The 26718-nt window shown below is 40.0% G+C and overlaps 1 long non-coding RNA gene across 1 annotated transcript; it reads right to left on the minus strand.

Moving 5' to 3' along the window:
* Positions 1–107: 107 nt before the first annotated feature.
* LOC143731265 (uncharacterized) lies at positions 108–26718 on the minus strand. The gene is made up of 3 exons (XR_013200726.1): positions 26601–26718; positions 25909–26008; positions 108–206 (listed from the first exon to the last, which is right to left on the minus strand). It is a non-coding gene; the product is annotated as an uncharacterized LOC143731265 (long non-coding RNA).

Consider the following 26718-nt stretch of genomic DNA (forward strand, 5'->3'; position numbering starts at 1 on the left):
CCAGGAGGATGCAGGAGACAGGGAATACCAAGGAAGACATGGAGACAGATGTTTCACGAACACCTGAAGAATGTCAGTGTCCCATGCGAAGATGTGGAGAACTGATCCACGGATCGAATACGTTGGAGGACACTTGTTGCCCAATGTGCCCAGCACAGGACTTGATGATGATGTTGTGAGTTTATCCATAACTGTGGGATATTTTTCTGTAAAAAGGTTGGATAATTAAATGTTAAATGCATTTATGTAATAAGTTTACTGATATGTGGGCATGATTAAAAGTATGTCATTAATAGCAAGCAAAAATAACATGATTTACATGAGTAGTTATATGATTCGGCTTATGTCAAAATGATTTATGACCCTATGATTGACAGGTGGGCGGGGCTAACCTTTGACCTTCCGGAGGGTGTTCCGGAGGTCCTTTGATGTAGGGTTTCCATTACACGAGAGTAGATGTTAAAACTTCATGCTGATTTGTACTCGGCTTTCGCCAAGATAATCACCAACTAAGACGTAGCTTTACAGTAACCTATGCTTCTCCATCCATTTACGCTTCTTTCCATCTGGTGACGTGAATCTTCTGTCTGGTGTTAATACAGTGTATTGCGCGTCAGCACACACAACGGCTGCAACCACAGTGCGGTCCCCCATAACAACCCTCTGGATTGAGCGGACTAGGGAACATCTCTAGGGTCTTCAAGTGGGCACCTTCCGTCCTCAGTGTTTCGTCGACTAGCCCACGACACCTCAAGAGGGCTCGACAGTGACTCTGGCGTCCCAGAGTCACCCCCCTCCGTCCCCCACTCAACTCAGCCCAACTTACTGACCTCTACTTCCCTCTTGCTGCTGAGACCTAACCACAATCTCACAATCTCTCAGCAACCCAACCATACGCACCAACCCGTTTGACTAATGCTGTCGAGCCCCACTGGTGCGTTAATATGCAGTTTCAGTTGCAACGGTTCCGTATGGCATACCACCTACCACAAAACACAATATCTGCCCAACCACCCGTCATTCACGCAATGTACACAGGAACATAATGACTGTAAATACTATACAACCTATACAAATAAACCAACAGTTGCTGCTGAGACCTAACCACAATCTCACCGCAACCCAACCATACGCGCCAACCCGTTTGACTAAGGCTGTTGAGCCCCACTGGTGCGTTAATATGCAGTTTCAGTGGCAACGGTTCCGTATGGCATACCACCTACCACAAAACACAATATCTGCCCAACCACCCGTCATTCACGCAATACATACAGGAACGTAATGACTGTAAATACTATACAACCTATACAAATAAACCAACAGTTGCTGCTGAGACCTAACCACAATCTCACAATCTCTCCGCAACCCAACCATACGCGCCAACCCGTTTGACTAAGGCTGTCGAGCCCCACTGGTGCGTTAATATGCAGTTTCAGTGGCAACGGTTCCGTATGGCATACCACCTACCGCAAAACACAATATCTGCCCAACCACCTGTCATTCACGCAATATACACAGGAACGTAATGACTGTAAATACTATACAACCTATACAAATAAACCAACAGACCTTTCAAGTTTTCAAGAATTCTACGGAACCGTAGCATGGCGGCCTGTACACAGCCAGCTAGAATCTTTCCGTCTCAACCACAGCCAGTTGCTGCTCCTTTCTGCTGCTTCAGATAAGTTCTTTACTGTACGACGCAACTCTTGGCCACTGAATCCGACGTCTCTGAGGAACCGGGTTGTAGAGTGTGCCACAAAACCACGACAACCCACTTCCACTGGATAAACCTGGACTCTCCATCCTCGCTGTTCTGCTTCAGTGGCCAGATGAGCATACCGCAGTTTCTTCCTCTCATATGCCTCATCTACCGCATCCTCCCATGGCACTGTTAACTCTATCAGTTGAACAATGCGTGCTGATCCAGACCACAAAACAATATCTGGTCGTAGGTTAGTGGTGGCAATCTCAGGTGGAAAAATAAGCCGTTGATCAAGATCAACCAGCATCTTCCAGTCCCTAGCAGCTTCCAGTTGTCCTGGGCGAGAATTGGTGTTAGCACCTTTTCTTGGTGGTTGCTCGCCTGGGCGGAGGAATATTGTCTTCTGCGTGTAATGTTTTGCTAGAACAGGCGGCAATTTATTGGTCATACTACGCTTGCCTTCCAATGCTAAAGCCAAACATCGCAATACTTGGTCATGGCGCCAAGTAAACCGACCCTGGCTAAGAGCCACCTTACATCCTGTCAAAATGTGCCTTAATGTGGCAGGTGATGAACACAAAGGACAAGATGGATCCTCTCCTACCCAGAGGTTTAGGTTCTGCGGTGATGGGAGAACATCATATGTTGACCTAATAAGGAAACTGATCCTACTCTCTTCCATTGACCAAAGGTCTTGCCAGCCCATTTTGCGTTGTTCCACACTCTCCCATCTCATCCACTCTCCCTGCTTGGCCTGGGAAATGGCCTTTATACATCTCATCCTCTCCTCCTGCTTTCGCACCTCGTTGACTACCAGCTTCCTCCTTTGGGCTGGGCCTGCCTTGTGCCATTTAGGAGGAGCTAAACTGAGCCCAAAACCCCCTCTTCCATGCTGTACCTGTCCCACGATATCCCCAATTTGAAGGTCAGCCTTTGCCTCTACTACAGATTTCTTTGCTGACCACTTTCTACCAGTTTTTACCACAGGGGCTGTCTCCCTTACACATTTGTCACGTGACTCTGCTAAAGTCATTTCCAGTCTGACCTTGGCACACTTAAACTCCTCGGTTAAAGCAGAGACTGGCAGCTGCAATACTCCTTTACTATAAAGTCCCACTCTGCTGAGGCAGCGTGGAACTCCCAACCATTTCCTGATGTATGAACTTATTAACGCTTCCAGCTTATCCACTGTTGTCAAAGAAACCTCATACACAGTCAGTGGCCACAGCAACCTTGGCAGTAGACCAAACTGAAAGCACCAGAGTTTCAGTTTGCCTGGTAGAGCACAGCTGTTTATGCTCTTCAACCCTTCCACTGCTTGTCGTCTAACTTCTCCCACTCGAACTGTGTCCTTTAGATCCCCATCGTACCATCTCCCTAGACTCTTCACTGGCTTCTGAGAAACTGTTGGTATTGCCTCACCATTAATGAAGAATGTTTTATCTACTACCTTGCCTTTAATTATGGAGATGCTCCTTGATTTAGAGGGCTTAAATTGCATTCGTGCCCATTCAATATTATCTGTTAACTTCCCCAATAACCGATTAGTGCAGGCTACCGTTGTAGTCATGGTTGTCATGTCATCCATGTATGCTCTGATTGGTGGTAGTCGCATCCCAGAAGCCAAGCGCTCTCCTCCTACTACCCATTTTGATGCCCTAATGATTACTTCCATTGCCATGGTAAAAGCCAGTGGAGAAATGGTGCATCCTGCCATTATTCCAACCTCTAAGCATTGCCATGTAGTGCTGAATTCTGGAGTTGAGAAACTAAATTGCAAATCTCCAAAATAGGCTTTCACTAAATTTGTTATCGACATCGGTACCCTGAAAAAATCAAATGATGCCCAAAGAAGCTCATGTGGCACTGAACCATATGCATTAGCCAAATCCAGGAATGTCACGTGGAGCTCCTTCCTCTCCTTTTTAGCTGATTGAATTCGTTGCCAGATAACACTGATGTGTTCTAAGCATCCTGAGAATCCTGGAATGCCCGCTTTTTGAACTGAAGTGTCAATGAAGCCATTCTTTAATAGGTAGGTTGACAATCTCTGAGCAATAATGCTGAAGAAAATCTTTCCTTCGACGTTTAATAGTGAAATAGGGCGAAACTGACTGATGCTTGTAGCATCTTTTTCTTTGGGTATAAAGACTCCCCCTGCTCTGCGCCATCCTCTAGGTACAACCTGCTTTTCCCAAGCCACTTTTATCAATTTCCACAGAATTCGTAGAACTCCTGAAGCACTCTTGTACACTCTGTACGGAACTCCATTAGGCCCTGGAGATGATGAAGCCCTTGCCTTTCTCACAACCTGCTCTATCTCTTTCCACTTAGGTGCACAGACCTCCATTTGGTATTCTGGTGGATTGACAGGTGGGATGTCTGACGGAATAGACATAGGCTTATGCCTTTTTGCATCTGTATGTGTTTCCTCCAAATATCTCTCTAGCTCAACCCTAGATGCTTTTAAAGTGCCATTCTTCTCACTGGTGAATAACTTCTTTGCGAATTTGAATGGATCTTTATAGAAATTAGCCCTCGCACGCTCCTTCTTTTTGTAGCGTTTCCGTAGGCGCTCAGCTCTGCGTAATGTTGCAAGCTTATCTTTTATGGCCCTTTGTAAGAGATTGAGTCCCTCCTTCTGACTTTGTTCCGCTCTTTTCCATTGCTTCCTCAGCTGTCTCCTTTCTCTAACTAACCCTTCAATTTTCTGTTGCCGTCTAGACAATCCAGGAGTAGTTTGTACTTTTTCCTTCCTTTTTTCCACACCAAACCTCTCACTTCCATATGCGTAAATGATGTCCCCAAATTTATCCAGCTTCTTTTCAACTGTACCAGTTAATCTTTCTAATGCAAAGCATAGATCTGTGTTTACCGTGTCCCATGCAGTTTTCTCACAAGCTCTTGGCCATCTAACTCCAGGCCTATGCCCGTTGAGGTTCTTTTCTCTCTTATGCTGGTTAGTCTGACCGGGTTCACAAGAATCAATGTGTTCATCACTAACTGTGCAAACCCTCCTCTCCTCTATGACAGGGGTGCTGATATCCTGCGAACTGTGGTTTGCTTCCTGTCGCTGGATTTCATTCGACTGACTTGACTGACTTCGTAAGAGGTACTGATCAATGCGAGGCCCTTGTCCCTTCTCCCTCAAGCATTTCATTTTCCCTTGATGAATCTTCAAACCCCTGACCGTTGTCGCCTTGCTCCAGCCACAGACACAAGCTTGGAGTTCAATGGCTTTGCTAACTGCAGAACCTGAACTAGTCTTTTGTGAAGTACTCTCTATACTCATATCCGTTTCCATTCCAAAGTCGTTAACCATGTTGTCCACCATTGAGTCATCTTCCGCCCCTGCTCTCGCAGACTCTAGGGGTATTTTCCTCTTTAATTTTTCAGAAGCCTTGGGCGGGTGTCTCCAGCATCCTGTAAACACAGAGCTGGATACTGCCGACAAGGGTAGCTAACCCTTACCAGCCCCATTGGGGTCTCTTTCCTCCTGTCAGCTGTCTCTCCAGGCTGTCACAAGGTCTTTCCCTTGTTGCCAGCAGCACTATTCACCGCAGTCACTGGACGTATCCAGATCTTCATGATTTCCATTACACGAGAGTAGATGTTAAAACTTCATGCTGATTTGTACTTGGCTTTCGCCAAGATAATCACCAACTAAGACGTAGCTTTACAGTAACCTATGCTTCTCCATCCATTTACGCTTCTTTCCATCTGGTGACGTGAATCTTCTGTCTGGTGTTAATACAGTGTATTGCGCGTCAGCACACACAACGGCTGCAACCACAGTGCGGTCCCCCATAACAACCCTCTGGATTGAGCGGGGATTAACCTTTGACCTTCCGGAGGGGTTGTTCCGGAGGTCCGTTAATGTAGGGATTAACCTTTGACCTATCGATCGATCAAGTTGACAGTTACTTTACCCTATTGACCTTTGTATGATATATGAAGTTGCCAGTTGTCTTTGCCAGTTGTCTTTGCCCCATTGATTTTGACCTATTGACCCCGGGGGGAAATAACTTCTTGGTGTGGGAAATCCCCTCCGTGTCGGGGTGAGAAAATAATTTTTCTAATGTCGCATATAGATTAGAATAGATTAGAATTACAAAAGTAAAATCATCTTACCGTTTCACTATGGTGAAGAATTGGATTAAAGTTGACAGTCTCCGCACTGTGTGTGTGTGTGTGCGTCTGTCTGTGAGTGTGTGCGTGTCATCCGATATCCTGGCATTCCTGAGCACGCTATATAAATGGGGATAGTGAGAAAATATCTCCCAGTAACTCAAGTTGAACACATTCTGTTCTTTAAAAAGTATATAAATGAAATGGTTAATACAATATCTTTTCAAAACACAAAATAAATAAATAAATTTTCACCTGGGTTGAAGAAGTAAATCTACCGCCATGTGTCTGGCCTCGTGGGTATAAGGGTTTGATTTAATGGAAGTTGTGAAGGTTTTATGTTTGAACTTTGACACGCGGCTTCGCAGGATCTCCCTCCATATTCCGGAGGAGAGGGGATTGCTGAGGACGGTGGAAGTGAGAAAATATCTCCCAGTAACTAAAGTTGAAACACATTCTGTTCTTTAAAAGTATATGAATGAAATATTTATAAAATTTACATTTAGTCATTTACAAATATAATATTTTCACACTAACTAAAGTTGAAAACGTTCTGTTCTTTACAAGTATATATGAAACGGTTATAACATTTACATTTAGTCATTTACAAATATATTATCTTCACCCTAAGTAGAGTTGAAATACATTCTGTTCTTTAAAAGTATATAAATGATATGATTATATCGTTCATTTTAAAAATAACCATGTTTTCTAAATTTACTGAAACACAGTGCACCAATTAGTTTTGTTTTAGATGAACACAAAATAAAGAAAATCATCTTACATTTTCAGAGAATTGAAGAAGTAAATCCCAACACATCATTGTCCTTTTAACGTATGAATGTATTTACAAAGATGCAATAAGTTTAAAGTTTTGATACAAAATATCCCTGAGTGTTTTTCTCCCACACCGGCGTTTGTGACACTCTGTGATTTAGAGTGGTGGAGGAATGTGTGTGCGTGTGTGTGTGTGTGTGTGTGTGTGTGTGTGTGTGTGTGCGTGTGCGTGTGCGTGTGCGTGTGCGCGTGTGTGTGTGTGTGTGTGTGTGTGTGTGTTACATGATACCCTCCGCATTGCTGGGGACAGTGAGAAAAATAAAAGAAGATTTAAATTCAATTCAATGAATTATTTAAAGTCTTAATAAAACGTTGTAAAACAGTCGTATCTTCTATTTATCTTTTGAATGATTTTGTTTAATGGTGCTCTAAAGTATAATGTTTATTAATATAGTCATAGCCATAATGATTTTTGTACTGTAACAGCATATTCTATCCCGTACACCTAAACACGACCATCACAGAAAACTGCATCTTTACATTGTTTTTTACATACTGTTTTACTCTCACACACACAGTAACCCGGCTCCATAAAATTAACTAATCTCTATTTTTAAATTAAATGATTATAAATAACGTATATAACTCAATGAATAATAACAAGTATGTTACTAAAATGAATTCAAACAATTTAAACATAGTTTTAGCTAAATGAATTTATATATATATATATATATATATATATATATATATATATATATATATATATATATATATATATATATATATATATATATATATATATATATAAATATAAAAATACCTTACATTTCCACAGTGCTGAAGATGTAGTTCCCTTACGAAGGGAACTCAACGATGCGTCCATCGACGCCATGGGAACGCCCCCAGCGTGACTGCGTCTGAAGCATCTATGTCAACTAGTCCAATGGAAAGAATGAGCGTCACGGGCGGGTGACGTCATGACCAGGATATGATAAAAGCACATCCGGTGCAAACCGGCATTAGCTTCTGTTGCCTCAGCAAGCGATCTGTGTCAAACTGTCTGTTATATTTACTGTTGTCTGTCTGATATATATATTTATGGAAACTAAACAATTGCACAAACTCTGTGTTCTCCCTGCTCGCGCTATTTAACGAGTAGGGACACACACGAGCTTTGTGTGATGGGTTTGGGAGTAGAGCATGCGGTATCAGCCTCCGAGGGGGCTGATTGCCAACATTGTGAGAAGCTTTCGCTTCGCATGCTCCGCTCCCGCCTGTCACTTTTCGAGGAAAGTGGCCGGGCTCGCAATTCTCAGGGTGACAGGTCCCGCGTCTGCCGAGGCAGCGCGGAGAATGCATTCCTGTGGATCGCGAATAGGATCTCTTTACGGGGTTGGAGACGGGTCCGCGGATCTTATCTCCTCCCTTTCCACGAGGGATCCAGTGCTCTCTCGCCGGTCTCGGAAGCCCGCGCTGCGGTCTCTTCCGCCCGGGGAGAGAGAGAAATCAATGCTTCAGTGCTCTACCTCCGAGGAGGTAGATGTGCTGGGCATTGAAAGTGACACAATCATGGGGGAAGTGAATTTGCCATCTCTTTCCCCAGCGTATGAGAAATATATATAACCTATATATATATATATATATATATGATAGTTTATATATTATATATAAAATAAAGTGAATATATATAAAATATATATATAAAAATAATAAGCTGGTGGAAGTGTTTACTAAGGCTGTAGATAAATTAAATATTTATGGCCAGCAGAAATAAGGGGGCACTCGTCCTAAAAATAAAATAGATTAAACGAGTTTCCTTCCCTCTGTTTTTCCACCTCCATCACGGGGCCTTCCATTTTTCCCGATCTGCACAGCGAGCTGTCTAGATCATGGAAAAAGCCTTACTCCTCTTGTCTTTTAGCCCCCACATTCATGTATATTCAGATATTTGGGGGTTAAGAGGGTATGGCTATGGGGCAATACCCCGGGTAGAACAGACGCTTGCGAGCTATCTGTCTCCCGGTTCAGTATTGTACCTGAAGGCGTCGGCTTCTCTCACTAAACCATTAAAGAAAACTATTTTTTAATCTAGTGGGAAAAGCATATATGGCAGTGGGTCTAGCATGGGCCTGCTTGCACACCATAGCAGTGCTACAAGCATATCAGGCTGACCTGCTGCGGTATTTGGACAGAAGTGAGGGAGTTTGGCCCGATGGGGTTTGAGAACTCCGTCGGGCCACAGATTTATCTCTCAGGGATGGCAGCCCTTGTGGTCACTGAGAGACACCTCTGGCTCAATTTGATGGGAATCATAGAGAAAGATACAAGATAATCTCTCCCTCGCTATGTCCAACCCCCTGGGGCTGCTGGGCGTGAGCAGCTCCAGCCGTCTAGTTTCTCATACACAACACAGCAGCCAAAGCCTTCAAAGCAGAAGCCGGATCCGAGGACCGTTCTTCACGCTGAGAAGGCTGCGGCTCAAAAGAAAAAAAGGTCCTGATGTTCACGCATCAGGCCTGTGAGGACAGCCCCGACCGAAGTGGAGCGGTGTACACCTCATTTTACGGTGCCCGTTCCATTTCGGGGTCCTCACGAGACCGTTCTGCCAACCCTGCCACCCTCGGTGCTTCAGGGCGCAGCGGTCTCCAGCGAGTCGCTGATGCTATGCTGCGGCACAGCATCGGTTTCGCGCCCTCTGAGGGGGGCCTTAGAGCGGCCAGTTCAGGTAGTTCCTGCCATTATGTTTCAGGCTCCGGAATTGGCTGTCTCGATAACACCAGAGACCAGCCTCGAGAGGCTGGTTCCCTTAGTAAATTTTCTGGCAGCGTGGAAGCTTCTGCCGAATATTTCTCATTGGGTCCTGCAGATTGTAGAGAAAGGATACAGAATCCAGTTTGGTTCTCGTCCTCCTCGTTACAACGGGGTGCTGCCCACAGTGGTGCATCCCGAGCAGGCTCTGGTAATGGAGCAAGAGGTAAAGGCCCTGTTAGCAAAGGAAGCTATTGAGCAGGTGTACTCACCCGACATTGCGTCGGGTCTTTACAGTCGTTATCTCATTGTTCCAAAAAAGGATGGAGAGCTGCGTCACATACTAGATCTTCGTCTGTTGGAGTGTTTGGTGCTGGAACTCAATTCCAAAATGCTGACACTCAAACAGATCGTGACTCAAATCAGATCCGAGGACTGGTTTGTCACGATAGATCTAAAAGACGCATACTTCCATATCTCCATCCTCCCTCAGCACAGGAGGTTCCTGAGGTTTTCTTTGGGGCAAAGAACACCAGTATCAGGCACTTCCTTTCGGTCTAGCTCTATCACCCCGCACATTCACGAAGCGTGTAGACGCAGCTCTGGCCCCGCCAGGCTGCAGTGCATATGCATTATGAATTGCATAGATGACTGGCTGATTCTAGCGGAATCAGAACAGTTAGCGGTTCGGCACCGAGGTGTCGTTCTCGCTCCTATGCAGATGTTGGGGTTGAGGCTCAATGCCAAGAAGAGTGTGCTTTCTCCAGTACAGAGAACCACTTTCCTTGGTGTGGTATGGGATTCAGTGACGATGCGGGCCACTCTGTCGCCCGTTCGTGTAGCTGCTATCCTAACAGCCACAAAAGAGCTGAGGCTAGGCCAGTCACGCACTGTAAAACAGTTAGAGAGACTGTTGGGTCTTGTGACAGCAGCGTTCAACGTGATAACTTTTGGCCTGCTGTACATGAGACCTTTACAGTGGTGGCTCAGGACCAGAGGGTTCTCCCCGAGGGGAAACCCACTTCGTATGATCAAGATCACGCGGCGGTGTCTCCGCACCTTGGTTATATGGAGGAAACACTGGTTCTTAACCCAGGGTCCGGTGTTGGGAGCTCTTTGCCATCGAGTTGTGATCTCGACAGATGCTTCCCTCACCGGCTGGGGAGCGGTATTGGAAGGCCGCTCAGCTCAGGGCTTGTGGAGGAGTCATCATCTCTCTTGGCACATGAATTGCCTAGAGATGATGGTCGTCTTCAATGCGTTGAGACATCTCCTCCCAGACCTGAGGGGCCATCATGTGTTGTTCTGGTGACTGTTAGGCCTCAGGGCAGCAGCGTCCAATGTGATACCCTTTGACCTGCTGTACGTGAGACCTTTACAGAGGTGGCTCAGGACCAGAGGGTTCTCCCTGAGGGGAAACCCACTCCTTACGATCAAGATCACGCGGCAGTATCCCCGCGCCTTGGTTATATGGAGGAAACTCTGGTTCTTGACCCACAGACAACACGTTGGTGGCCTCTTATTTTGGTCCCTCAAGAAATTACGCTGTCTGAGGGCAGTGTATATTCCGGGGGGGGGCCAGAATATTGGAGCAGACACCCTGTCGAGGCAGGGGCTGAGGCCAGGGGACTCCACCCCGAGGCGGTGGAGCAAATATGGGAGTTTTACGGCCAGGCAGAAGTGGATTTGTTCTCGTCTCAGCATACGACGCACTGTCCACTCTGGTTATCCCTCACTCAACCAGTCCCCTCGGGGCTGGATGCTATGGTGCAGACGTGGCCGAGGCTACGTCTGTACGCATTTCCCTCCGTTGCTCTGCTCCCAGGAGTTCTGGAGTGAATCCGCCAGGATGGAATAAGCCTATTTAGTAGCACCACCCTGGCCGAGCTGAATTTGGTTTGCGGACCTAATTTTTCTCCTCGACGGACCTCCCTTGGAGGTCCCGATCAGGAGAGACCTTCTGTCTCAGGCAGGGGATGCAATATTGCACCCCCGGCAGGGGATTTGGGAACTGTGGGTTTGGCCTCTGAGGGGGCCCAACTCATAGAGAGTGGTCTCTCAACCGAGGTTGTTTAGACCATTCTAAGCTCCAGAGCTCCCGCTACGAGGAAACTATATTCACTATTTCGAGAGTTTTTCACTTCTTGGTGTTACCAGCGTCAGTGGGATCCGGTTAACTGTTCAGTAAACACAGTATTCGAGTTTCTGCAAGAACGCTTTGTATCAGGTCTATGTCCTTCCACGCTTAAGGTATAATATGTGTGGCGGCCATTGCGGCTTTCCACGCCCTGGTGGGTAGTACATTTTTGGGTCGAGACCCCCTGATCACTCGTTTCCTTCGTGGCACTTTGAGGCTGAGGCATGCAACTTGCACTAAGGTGCTGGCTTGGGACCTTGCAATAGTTCTAGTAGGCCTATCTGGGGCTCCCTTCGAGCCCTTAGATTTGGTCTCAGAGAAGTTCCTTTCTTTTAAGACTATTTTCTGCTAGCTATTTCGTCCCTATAAGAGTCAGACCTTCAGGCCCTTTCGGTCCCCACCTGCCTTGAGTGCACCGGGATGGCCAAGGCAATCTTACCCGAAACATGGATATGTTCCAAAGGTGCCTACCATTATTCCGAGGCCTATTGTGCTGCAGGTTTCTGTCCTCCCCCATTTTTCGGACCAGGAAAAGCTGAACCTCTTGTGCCAGTGCGAGCACTGGACACTTATGTTCATCGGACTTCTCTGTCGAGAAAATCCAACCTATTGAGCATATAGATAGTCGAGACTATTCTTCTTGCTTGTGAGTCTTCTGGCCAACCATTTGGTGGTCAGGGCTCATTCCACTAGGAGTATGGCTTCTAAGCGTATTATCTGGAGTTCTCTCCAAGACGTTTGTGATGCGGCGGGCTGGTCCTCACCGCTCACACTCATGAGGTTTTACAGCTTGGACCTGGATGCTGCCCCAGGATCCCAGGTGCTTGGTGCAGTGTGACAACAGGCTGACACTCAGGCATTTGAAAGTCTGGCGCTTTGGGTATTCTCGTTCCCATGGCGTCGATGGACGCATCGTTGAGTTCCCTTCGTAAGGGAACGTCTCAGGTTACTATTGTAACCATAGTTCCCTGAGAACAGGGAACGAGACGATGCGTCACCCTGCCATACTTCCTGCATCCCTGTGATCGGCTTGCTTCGGCAATTTTCGAAGCTAATGCCGGTTTGCACCGGATGTGCTTTTATCATATCCTGGTCATGACGTCACCCGCCCGTGACGCTCATTCTTTCCATTGGACTAGTTGACATAGATGCTTCAGACGCAGTCACGCTGGGGGCGTTCCCATGGCGTCGATGGACGCATCGTCTCGTTCCCTGTTCTCAGGGAACTATGGTTACAATAGTAACCTGAGACGTTCTTTATGCAATGATAAAAACAGTCCAAAGTCATAAACAAAACCCTCCTGGTTCCTCCTGGAGTTACAGGACAGATGGACCTCTGAGGTACACTGTCACAGTAAAGTTAGTCTGATTTTCAGAGTTTTATTTATACTAAATTCATTTCAAATATTAAAAGTTTAAATTAGATCTTTTAAAATTAAAAGACTGTTTAAATTAAATCTTTAACGTTTTATTAAAATCGTATCTTCTATTTATCTTCTTAGAAAACATCTGTATGATATAAATGATTTTACATAAATTTAACCTAAGGTATTATTTTTACTAAAGCGTCTGTTCAAAAAATAAAGCAAAAACTGTACTTTGGTATCTTAGATCTTATACAAAAATATTTCAAACAGTATTTTTGTCCATGCCGCATGAAACATGTTGTCAAAGTTTGTCACAGTGTGTTTGTTTGTTTTTGTTATGTTTTGTTTTTAAGAAATCTTTTAAAATGTTATCATTTGTTGATGCGACAGTTTGTCTGTTGGAACAGCCTTTGGGGGAGCTGATGATACTCTATAGAAGGAAAACATGCCCTTTGACCTCCTCCATTTTGAAAGCTGTTTGTTAAAGACCCTACAATTTAGTCCTTTAAGGTACGTTGTGTAGGAATTTCTCCCATCTAGCGCCTCACTTTTTCAAAAGCGTGTTGTAACTACGGTAACCATTATGTACCGAGAAGCTACGACATGTCTTCCGATAGCACTTCATCGAGTTTAACTATACATGTTCTACTGTTATGCTGCCTATATCATGAATTAAACAATCAAGCAATGAAAAAAGCTTGTAATTTAAACCATAACATTGACTTACCTACGAGAAGAAAGCAGGACTTCAGCGTCCCTTTTCAACGTCTTTCTCATTCATTAGCTCTATCCACCGGGGAAAAGCTAATATTTACCCTCGTTTTGAATATGTTCTGAATATGCTTTTTGGTTACGAGGATTGCATTATGAAGTACCGCGCAGTGCAGCCTTTTCAAATTTGCCGGGGGAGTGTCAGCCGGCTCTGAGCGAAAACGCCTTGAGGTTGGCTAGTGCTTTTTGTCCCTCTCGGCTATTATAGTTTTTCAAGATGGCGGAACGACACGGAAGTCTCCATGGCCTTCCCATGTAAATAAAGATAAGAAATTATTCGCTTTCGAGGATAAGTCAGATCATTGGCAGAGCTAATTTTACACCAATGAGATCATATTTATGAATAAAGACATTGATTTTAGCTAATAAAATACTAGTGTACCTTTAATTTCAGATGTGTAATTTACAAATCAGCATTTTTCAACCGAGTGAATCTACACATGAGAGATCTTCAGAAGTCGTAACTTCAGGGGTCAAGGGGTCTCTCGAGAATATTTAATTTCCCTTAAAAACCAAAGATTAAGTTTAACGACGCTAGTTTGCAACGTTCCCCCAAAAATCAAATACTGTATTAACCTTTTCAAAGGATAATCTAGCTTTAAAGTTAAAACCAAACATATCTTCATACCTGTTGTGTTCGGACGCAAGGCCATTAACTGGTTCTTTTGTTTTATACATTTACTTTGCTTATTTCTACAAATATCAGCCTCACGATGAAGTTATAACACGATCAACAAGATAATCATACTACCAAATACGCCTGACACAATGTTTTAAAATACAACTAAACAATGATAACAGATGATTTTTGACAGACCTAGAAATGCATGTTGATTACTAAGTTTCAGGCATAGTGCAATTGTGCAATGTTCGAGAAAGCCAATATTGGTGTAATCTTTTGTGCGGTCTCACCCACAACGCAAAACTTTGTGTTGGCTGATCCAGGCATAGCTTTACAAAAAGAAAATAATATGCAAGTCATTATCAAACTTTAATTAAACCATATTTTATTTATTAATATTGTGGTTTCATGCTGATTTAACGTTTTCGTTTGGTTGTTATTAACCTATATTTTTTACATCCAGCACAAATTAAAGAGATGTATGAGCTAAGGGTGTTCGCTGACCCCAAATACACAGATGGTGGAATGTTCACAAGCGACAGTTAGATATTCTCCCGCTTAGTATGGGTGCACATAGTTGTGCTTAAATGTTTGGGTGTATTTTTACACACCAACATATTTTGTCACACCGCAGCGATATTTATTCAACATGTTTTGTCACACACTTGTAAAGACTATGGCCTACCTTTAAAACATAATCTTTATGATCAGGAACAGGAATATAAACAGGAATCACCCGGTCCAAAACATCCATGTAAGATTCAAAAGACCAAATCACTAAGAAAAGAGGATTGAAAAGCATCGTTTATAACAAATACACAAAAGTTTGCAAATGATGGTTTTATTACTAATACTATTCAGATAACAGACAACACTTTTTCACATTTTGAATGTCGGACTGTATACGTTTTTCAGTTGAAGAATTTTCTTTGACAGCCGTCAACATTCACTGTTCATAGGAATAAATGACCATTAATAATTTAAGCGATAGTATTTCTGTTTGAGAACTAAATTGATACTTTTTTTTAGTTTTACGTTTTTTAGTGCAACTTTCCCTCTATCTATGATGTGAAATCACACAAAGTATTAACGCAAAAGTAAGGGCATGCTGTTTCACACTTAAACTATTACAGCAGAATCACAACTGACTATTGCGCTGAGATAGACCTATTCATTAAAGCTCGAGGCTGTTAAACAAAGTCCCGCACTACGGCTGATAAAATTGCACAAAAGTAAATTCTAGAGGCCAACTTGCTAAAAAAGTAAATACGGCACGAACCATTTAAAACAAATACAGGAAGACTAGTTGTAATCAGTTTTGAATGTTTGTAATTGACATTTTATATACTAGTCGATTACGCCGTTTACATATTGTTTCTTTTTGTTTTTGTACAGTTTGCAAAACTATAGTCTACGAGTGCGGTCAAACATTTAGGAATTTATGAGAAACATGGGCAAATATAGCATAAAGAGAATTAAATCCTTCTATGTGAGTGTTTAAGACTAAACCAATCAAATTTCTTTTAGAACATCTTTCTACTATGTCTACGAAACATCATCATGAAAGATGAGTATTACTGTTTTTATGGTACCTATAAAACTATTACGCTTCAAACTCGTCTAACTATTGCACATTTCACAGCATGGTCATAGATACACAGTTATTTTGTGCATGTAGCCGAACAGCAGTTAAGCTAATGAATTGTCTTTGATAAGCAGTATTTTTACGTGTAAGGTGGGATGATTCATTTTTATTCCGTCCACACCAATACTTTGACACCAGAGTTTTAGGTCTGATCCAGAAAACAGACGGTAAGCAGTAAGTTATGAAAACATGTGGTAAGCAGTTTTTGCCCCATCATCAAAATGTTTTAACATATCATAAATTTCAATTGATTGATAAATTATCTAACGATTATACCTAACTATCAACAGTTATAAGTGAAACGAGCTCAGTCGCATTAGAGTTGGATTCTTGTTTATACTGAACATTGTTATTTGAACCGCATGTTTAACAGCGCTAGTGTTCTTAAATTGTTTACCGCGGTTTCATTTTAACAACACTATCGTAACACTTATCGTATCGCCGGGTGTGATTGTAATGTTTGGATGGTGTTTTTCTTTACACTTTCCCCATGGATATCTGTTTCCTACATTTAGCGGTAATGTTAGTGAACTCTATGTCTTCTCTTTGTTCATATACGACAGTATTCACAGGAATTGGTGTAATTTAATAAAATGATGGTTCAAACCATCATCTTCACTTGAGACATGTAGGTTGTGTAAAACATCTATCTATGTTTTAAAAAATACACCAAAACAAAGAATGAATCTTTCTATAAGTGTCCCTCAACATCTGTGCATACAACAAAACACAGTGCATCCGTGTACGATGATTTATCAGAAAATTACTTTTTTCTGAATAATCTCGCCAAGTGCGGGTGTTTGATAACTATTGAACAACCCTGAATTCGGTTACTCAATAAAAAAAACTCAATAATGCGCTAAAGGTCTATAACTGAACTTTAACATCTTAATAGTTGGTAAAAGTTCACTTAAAGTCTGCGCAAAATAAAATACATCCTAGCTACTTTCTAAACAGAGCTTATCGCGATCCATTCACCCATCCATATGTTTTGAACTTTTAATGTTTAATCAACATTTTGTTGGAAAACATATGCTGGATTTACTCAACTTTTTATGTCAACAGGTTCTGCATAGCGGGGTAATGTCGCATTTAATTAACATTGTTTATTTCAGTAAACTTAAGTTTATTACATAAGATTAATTAAATGCCATTTAGTTGAATCAGGTTAACATTCTTAATTTAGTCCAAAAACTATTAAGTTCAAATAATCCAATTGTTTCGTTTATTTAGGGATTGTGTTCAACAACCTTTACAAATATATCTAATAAGATAACCTTTTACAAAATCTTTACTCGGTAAAGACTCTTATTGGTTTTGTCGCATCCAATGCACCCCCAAAGTAGTTGTTTTTATAATGATTAAAACCGCTTTAATTAATATTATCATGGTCTACACTTTATGGTAAAACACTAACATATCAGAAACTCTTTTAAATATAAACATTAAAAAAATTTATCTTGCTGTTAAAACACATAAATAACATTTTATTTCAAATTGTACACCCCTATCCAGCATGATGGGAAGGGGAAATCCATAGGATCTCTGAAATATTTAATCTCTTAAATATTCTCATCTAGTATTTATTCATTAAATTATTAATGCGCAAGAATCAAGACTTATAATACCATTTTATTATAAAATTGTGAAACTCCAAAGCTCCGACACGGTCGCAAAGAATGATGAGTTAAGCGGTCCAATCTTTTATTTCAACAGTATTTTTCTTTACAAAATGATGATAGACCGATATTAAATATACATAAAGTAGACAATAACTCCATTTATTTGTGATCCAACCAGAATAGAAAGTCTCGGCACGCTACCATGTCTTGGTCTTGGGTATAGTTGACGAGGCCTTGAATTATTTCGGCAAGATCTGTTTTGGCATTTTTTGATGCCAGTGACGCACAGAGATCTGTTACAAACGTAAACATAACGAGTAGTTCATCGACTGCGAATTCGTGACTAGATGCATACATCACATCCAGAACTTTTCTGAGGATTACGCCTGTCGGCTCTAGGGTGTTAAAAAACATGGGCGTCACATCGGTCCATGTCCCCACCAACCCTCTTATGACATCCATTTCTTTTTTGAGATTTGTGACACGTTTGGTGTCCCGCTCACAATCGGTTTTCCTATCGCACGCAGCATCGATGATACTGTCCATCAAGTAAACCATCTGGTCTCTAAAATGATCTTTAAACATAGAGTCTAGCGTGGCCCTTAAACGACACTCTTTCCCCGTGGAGCACTCACACAGCGGATGATACTTGTGTCCCGCATCGCCGGAACTCGACGGGCAGTTGTTCACCGTCTGCTTTTGCGTCGCCATCTCAGAGGTTTCTAGATTTTCAAATACGAAACTGTTTGATGGTGAAAGTTTCCGGAATCTCTTGAGCGAGTCCTTGCAGCACAATCGTCCAGGCCTAGTGCTTTAACGCTCGGAAGCTTGTGATCAATGAGATCACTATAGATCCACTTTAGATCAATGAGATGTTGTAGTACCCCCGCAGTCGCGTTTTTTACGATTTCGAATCCGATGTCGTTGAAGCATCCGTCCGTAGCGTTGAAACGGGGTTTCGTCGAAAACGTCGAAACTCTGTGTAGAGTTTATTAACCCATGCGATTGGGGTCCGCCCTCGCACCCCTGGTGTGTACGGTGGGGGTCGTCATCAGGACGCCGTAAATAACCATGTCCTGCATATCTCCGAGAGAATTCAGCCGAAAATTATTTTACGATACTGTTCAGTTTATTTAAAAAATATTTTTCATTGAACACCGTTATATTTGTTTTCTCATTCAAAGTCATGTTGAAAGAACCTGTTTCAGTTAAGTAAACCAAAAAAAATTATTACTTAAGTAAATGGAGTTAAATCAACACAATACTTTTCAAACATTTTACTTTATCCATTTAAGTCGAGATTACACAAATGAGTTTAATTAAAATAGCAATATAGAAAACTAGGAACAGTACAATTTGAAATAAAACGTTATTTATGTGTTTTAACAGCAAGATAAATTTTTTTAATGTTTATATTTAAAAGAGTTTCTGATATGTTAGTGTTTTACCATAAAGTGTAGACCATGATAATATTAATTAAAGCGGTTTTAATCATTATAAAAACAACTACTTTGGGGGTGCATTGGATGCGACAAAACCAATAAGAGTCTTTACCGAGTAAAGATTTTGTAAAAGGTTATCTTATTAGATATATTTGTAAAGGTTGTTGAACACAATCCCTAAATAAACGAAACAATTGGATTATTTGAACTTAATAGTTTTTGGACTAAATTAAGAATGTTAACCTGATTCAACTAAATGGCATTTAATTAATCTTATGTAATAAACTTAAGTTTACTGAAATAAACAATGTTAATTAAATGCGACATTACCCCGCTATGCAGAACCTGTTGACATAAAAAGTTGAGTAAATCCAGCATATGTTTTCCAACAAAATGTTGATTAAACATTAAAAGTTCAAAACATATGGATGGGTGAATGGATCGCGATAAGCTCTGTTTAGAAAGTAGCTAGGATGTATTTTATTTTGCGCAGACTTTAAGTGAACTTTTACCAACTATTAAGATGTTAAAGTTCAGTTATAGACCTTTAGCGCATTATTGAGTTTTTTTTATTGAGTAACCGAATTCAGGGTTGTTCAATAGTTATCAAACACCCGCACTTGGCGAGATTATTCAGAAAAAAGTAATTTTCTGATAAATCATCGTACACGGATGCACTGTGTTTTGTTGTATGCACAGATGTTGAGGGACACTTATAGAAAGATTCATTCTTTGTTTTGGTGTATTTTTTAAAACATAGATAGATGTTTTACACAACCTACATGTCTCAAGTGAAGATGATGGTTTGAACCATCATTTTATTAAATTACACCAATTCCTGTGAATACTGTCGTATATGAACAAAGAGAAGACATAGAGTTCACTAACATTACCGCTAAATGTAGGAAACAGATATCCATGGGGAAAGTGTAAAGAAAAACACCATCCAAACATTACAATCACACCCGGCGATACGATAAGTGTTACGATAGTGTTGTTAAAATGAAACCGCGGTAAACAATTTAAGAACACTAGCGCTGTTAAACATGCGGTTCAAATAACAATGTTCAGTATAAACAAGAATCCAACTCTAATGCGACTGAGCTCGTTTCACTTATAACTGTTGATAGTTAGGTATAATCGTTAGATAATTTATCAATCAATTGAAATTTATGATATGTTAAAACATTTTGATGATGGGGCAAAAACTGCTTACCACATGTTTTCATAACTTACTGCTTACCGTCTGTTTTCTGGATCAGACCTAAAACTCTGGTGTCAAAGTATTGGTGTGGACGGAATAAAAATGAATCATCCCACCTTACACGTAAAAATACTGCTTATCAAAGACAATTCATTAGCTTAACTGCTGTTCGGCTACATGCACAAAATAACTGTGTATCTATGACCATGCTGTGAAATGTGCAATAGTTAGACGAGTTTGAAGCGTAATAGTTTTATAGGTACCATAAAAACAGTAATACTCATCTTTCATGATGATGTTTCGTAGACATAGTAGAAAGATGTTCTAAAAGAAATTTGATTGGTTTAGTCTTAAACACTCACATAGAAGGATTTAATTCTCTTTATGCTATATTTGCCCATGTTTCTCATAAATTCCTAAATGTTTGACCGCACTCGTAGACTATAGTTTTGCAAACTGTACAAAAACAAAAAGAAACAATATGTAAACGGCGTAATCGACTAGTATATAAAATGTCAATTACAAACATTCAAAACTGATTACAACTAGTCTTCCTGTATTTGTTTTAAATGGTTCGTGCCGTATTTACTTTTTTAGCAAGTTGGCCTCTAGAATTTACTTTTGTGCAATTTTATCAGCCGTAGTGCGGGACTTTGTTTAACAGCCTCGAGCTTTAATGAATAGGTCTATCTCAGCGCAATAGTCAGTTGTGATTCTGCTGTAATAGTTTAAGTGTGAAACAGCATGCCCTTACTTTTGCGTTAATACTTTGTGTGATTTCACATCATAGATAGAGGGAAAGTTGCACTAAAAAACGAAGTATCAATTTAGTTCTCAAACAGAAATACTATCGCTTAAATTATTAATGGTCATTTATTCCTATGAACAGTGAATGTTGACGGCTGTCAAAGAAAATTCTTCAACTGAAAAACGTATACAGTCCGACATTCAAAATGTGAAAAAGTGTTGTCTGTTATCTGAATAGTATTAGTAATAAAACCATCATTTGCAAACTTTTGTGTATTTGTTATAAACGATGCTTTTCAATCCTCTTTTCTTAGTGATTTGGTCTTTTGAATCTTACATGGATGTTTTGGACCGGGTGATTCCTGTTTATATTCCTGTTCCTGATCATAAAGATTATGTTTTAAAGGTAGGCCATAGTCTTTACAAGTGTGTGACAAAACATGTTGAATAAATATCGCTGCGGTGTGACAAAATATGTTGGTGTGTAAAAATACACCCAAACATTTAAGCACAACTATGTGCACCCATACTAAGCGGGAGAATATCTAACTGTCGCTTGTGAACATTCCACCATCTGTGTATTTGGGGTCAGCGAACACCCTTAGCTCATACATCTCTTTAATTTGTGCTGGATGTAAAAAATAAAGGTTAATAACAACCAAACGAAAACGTTAAATCAGCATGAAACCACAATATTAATAAATAAAATATGGTTTAATTAAAGTTTGATAATGACTTGCATATTATTTTCTTTTTGTAAAGCTATGCCTGGATCAGCCAACACAAAGTTTTGCGTTGTGGGTGAGACCGCACAAAAGATTACACCAATATTGGCTTTCTCGAACATTGCACAATTGCACTATGCCTGAAACTTAGTAATCAACATGCATTTCTAGGTCTGTCAAAAATCATCTGTTATCATTGTTTAGTTGTATTTTAAAACATTGTGTCAGGCGTATTTGGTAGTATGATTATCTTGTTGATCGTGTTATAACTTCATCGTGAGGCTGATATTTGTAGAAATAAGCAAAGTAAATGTATAAAACAAAAGAACCAGTTAATGGCCTTGCGTCCGAACACAACAGGTATGAAGATATGTTTGGTTTTAACTTTAAAGCTAGATTATCCTTTGAAAAGGTTAATACAGTATTTGATTTTTGGGGGAACGTTGCAAACTAGCGTCGTTAAACTTAATCTTTGGTTTTTAAGGGAAATTAAATATTCTCGAGAGACCCCTTGACCCCTGAAGTTACGACTTCTGAAGATCTCTCATGTGTAGATTCACTCGGTTGAAAAATGCTGATTTGTAAATTACACATCTGAAATTAAAGGTACACTAGTATTTTATTAGCTAAAATCAATGTCTTTATTCATAAATATGATCTCATTGGTGTAAAATTAGCTCTGCCAATGATCTGACTTATCCTCGAAAGCGAATAATTTCTTATCTTTATTTACATGGGAAGGCCATGGAGACTTCCGTGTCGTTCCGCCATCTTGAAAAACTATAATAGCCGAGAGGGACAAAAAGCACTAGCCAACCTCAAGGCGTTTTCGCTCAGAGCCGGCTGACACTCCCCCGGCAAATTTGAAAAGGCTGCACTGCGCGGTACTTCATAATGCAATCCTCGTAACCAAAAAGCATATTCAGAACATATTCAAAACGAGGGTAAATATTAGCTTTTCCCCGGTGGATAGAGCTAATGAATGAGAAAGACGTTGAAAAGGGACGCTGAAGTCCTGCTTTCTTCTCGTAGGTAAGTCAATGTTATGGTTTAAATTACAAGCTTTTTTCATTGCTTGATTGTTTAATTCATGATATAGGCAGCATAACAGTAGAACATGTATAGTTAAACTCGATGAAGTGCTATCGGAAGACATGTCGTAGCTTCTCGGTACATAATGGTTACCGTAGTTACAACACGCTTTTGAAAAAGCGAGGCGCTAGATGGGAGAAATTCCTACACAACGTACCTTAAAGGACTAAATTGTAGGGTCTTTAACAAACAGCTTTCAAAATGGAGGAGGTCAAAGGGCATGTTTTCCTTCTATAGAGTATCATCAGCTCCCCCAAAGGCTGTTCCAACAGACAAACTGTCGCATCAACAAATGATAACATTTTAAAAGATTTCTTAAAAACAAAACATAACAAAAACAAACAAACACACTGTGACAAACTTTGACAACATGTTTCATGCGGCATGGACAAAAAATACTGTTTGAAATATTTTTGTATAAGATCTAAGATACCAAAGTACAGTTTTTGCTTTATTTTTTGAACAGACGCTTTAGTAAAAATAATACCTTAGGTTAAATTTATGTAAAATCATTTATATCATACAGATGTTTTCTAAGAAGATAAATAGAAGATACGATTTTAATAAAACGTTAAAGATTTAATTTAAACAGTCTTTTAATTTTAAAAGATCTAATTTAAACTTTTAATATTTGAAATGAATTTAGTATAAATAAAACTCTGAAAATCAGACTAACTTTACTGTGACAGTGTACCTCAGAGGTCCATCTGTCCTGTAACTCCAGGAGGAACCAGGAGGGTTTTGTTTATGACTTTGGACTGTTTTTATCATTGCATAAAGAACTACATCTTCAGCACTGTGGAAATGTAAGGTATTTTTATATTTATATATATATATATATATATATATATATATACATTCATTTAGCTAAAACTATGTTTAAATTGTTTGAATTCATTTTAGTAACATACTTGTTATTATTCATTGAGTTATATACGTTATTTATAATCATTTAATTTAAAAATAGAGATTAGTTAATTTTATGGAGCCGGGTTACTGTGTGTGTGAGAGTAAAACAGTATGTAAAAAACAATGTAAAGATGCAGTTTTCTGTGATGGTCGTGTTTAGGTGTACGGGATAGAATATGCTGTTACAGTACAAAAATCATTATGGCTATGACTATATTAATAAACATTATACTTTAGAGCACCATTAAACAAAATCATTCAAAAGATAAATAGAAGATATGACTGTATTACAACGTTTTATTAAGACTTTAAATAATTCATTGAATTGAATTTAAATCTTCTTTTATTTTTCTCACTGTCCCCAGCAATGCGGAGGGTATCATGTAACACACACACACACACACACACACACACACACACACACACACGCGCACACGCACACACACACACACACACACACACACACACACACACACACACACACACACACACACACACACACACACACACACACACACACACACACACACGCACACACATTCCTCCACCACTCTAAATCACAGAGTGTCACAAACGCCGGTGTGGGAGAAAAACACTCAGGGATATTTTGTATCAAAACTTTAAACTTATTGCATCTTTGTAAATACATTCATACGTTAAAAGGACAATGATGTGTTGGGATTTACTTCTTCAATTCTCTGAAAATGTAAGATGATTTTCTTTATTTTGTGTTCATCTAAAACAAAACTAATTGGTGCACTGTGTTTCAGTAAATTTAGAAAACATGGTTATTTTTAAAATGAACGATATAATCATATCATTTATATACTTTTAAAGAACAGAATGTATTTCAACTCTACTTAGGGTGAAGATAATATATTTGTAAATGACTAAATGTAAATGTTATAACCGTTTCATATATACTTGTAAAGAACAGAACGTTTTCAACTTTAGTTAGTGTGAAAATATTATATTTGTAAATGACTAAATGTAAATTTTATAAATATTTCATTCATATACTTTTAAAGAACAGATTGTGTTTCAACTTTAGTTACTGGGAGATATTTTCTCACTTCCACCGTCCTCAGCAATCCCCTCTCCTCTGGAATATGGAGGGAGATCCTGCGAAGCCGCGTGTCAAAGTTCAAACATAAAACCTTCACAACTTCCATTAAATCAAACCCTTATACCCACGAGGCCAGACACATGGCGGTAGATTTACTTCTTCAACCCAGGTGAAAATTTATTTATTTATTTTGTGTTTTGAAAAGATATTGTATTAACCATTTCATTTATATACTTTTTAAAGAACAGAATGTGTTCAACTTGAGTTACTGGGAGATATTTTCTCACTATCCCCATTTATATAGCGTGCTCAGGAATGCCAGGATATCGGATGACACGCACACACTCACAGACAGACGCACACACACACACAGTGCGGAGACTGTCAACTTTAATCCAATTCTTCACCATAGTGAAACGGTCAGATGATTTTACTTTTGTAATTCTAATCTATTCTAATCTATATGCGACATTAGAAAAATTATTTTCTCACCCCGACACGGAGGGGATTTCCCACACCAAGAAGTTATTTCCCCCCGGGGTCAATAGGTCAAAATCAATGGGGCAAAGACAACTGGCAAAGACAACTGGCAACTTCATATATCATACAAAGGTCAATAGGGTAAAGACAACTGTCAACTTGATCGATCGATAGGTCAAAGGTTAATCCCTACATTAACGGACCTCCGGAACAACCCCTCCGGAAGGTCAAAGGTTAATCCCCTACATCAAAGGACCTCCGGAACACCCTCCGGAAGGTCAAAGGTTAGCCCCGCCCACCTGTCAATCATAGGGTCATAAATCATTGTGAGGTGTGGAGAGACATCATGTATCATTGGAACATAAACAGACAGGGTCCAATTTGTAATAATTTTAATGAATACAATGCAATTAATATAAACTTTTTGACAGTGTGTGGGGCATCCGCAACTGATTTGCAAATATCGCGATAAATATGTACAGGAATTGAGGCAGTAGCCAATGACAGCACTAGGAGTAAAAGCTGCAGGATTATGTACGAGTATACAAATATGTATGAGCACTGTATGAATTTGAGAACTTGTTAAATCTTGTGAATTATTAAGACTTAGAGACTATGTTTGTACTGATTGGGCTATGGGTTTTGTAAGAAAAGGTTTAAGAAACAACAAATGATTGATAAAATGTTTGATTACAGGTTAAAACCAACACATACATACCATTGTGAATATTTGCCTTTGTAGCTTTTCGTCTCCCGTTTACTTCTCCTCAAACAATAATGAACTGACTGAGTCCGAAAGGCCCTTTTGGTCTTTTCAGCTGAAAAAAGAGAAAATAAAATATCATTATGTATAATATATAGGATTATTAAAAGGAAAAATTACAGATTTACCTTACAATTTTTGGATTTTAAATTATTAGGCATTAAAAGCATGGTAAGTGTTGTGGTTACTATGCATATACAACAAATATTACTATAAAACTACCAATACTGAGGTAAAAGCATGGTAAGTTTTGTGGTTACTGTGCATTTACAACAAATGACACATTGAAACTCCAAATACTGTGGTAAAAGCATGGTAAGTGTTGTGCTTACTACGCTTCTACTACAAACACCACTTTGGAACTAATTACTACTTTGAACCTGATATGAATATATATTTCATTTATGATTAACTGATTGAAGGTCTAGGCCTAAGTTATAGCACGTCACGTGACAGACAGTGTTTAATCACGTTAGTTTAGTAATGTGTTTCGAATTAGAAACCAATGAAACGCAAAGCCTCCGTGGAGATGACAGATATAATGCAGTGACTGAACATGAGAGAGCTAATCTGATTAATATCGACAAACAGAAAAGACATTATAGCAAACATTATTTGGACAGCGTATTTACGACTAGGCTACTTACCAACATCTGGCACACGTGACCTGATGCCAAACATCGCGATGTGTTCGGAATGAGACTTCTTCAACGCTATTTCCTACTGATAAAATTTGCGTCTGTTATTGCCGCCACAGGTTTCTCA

Source organism: Siphateles boraxobius, unplaced genomic scaffold (assembly GCF_051911475.1).
Source record: "Siphateles boraxobius isolate OS27281-9 unplaced genomic scaffold, OSU_SipBor_1 86, whole genome shotgun sequence".
Lineage (NCBI taxonomy): Eukaryota > Metazoa > Chordata > Actinopteri > Cypriniformes > Leuciscidae > Siphateles > Siphateles boraxobius.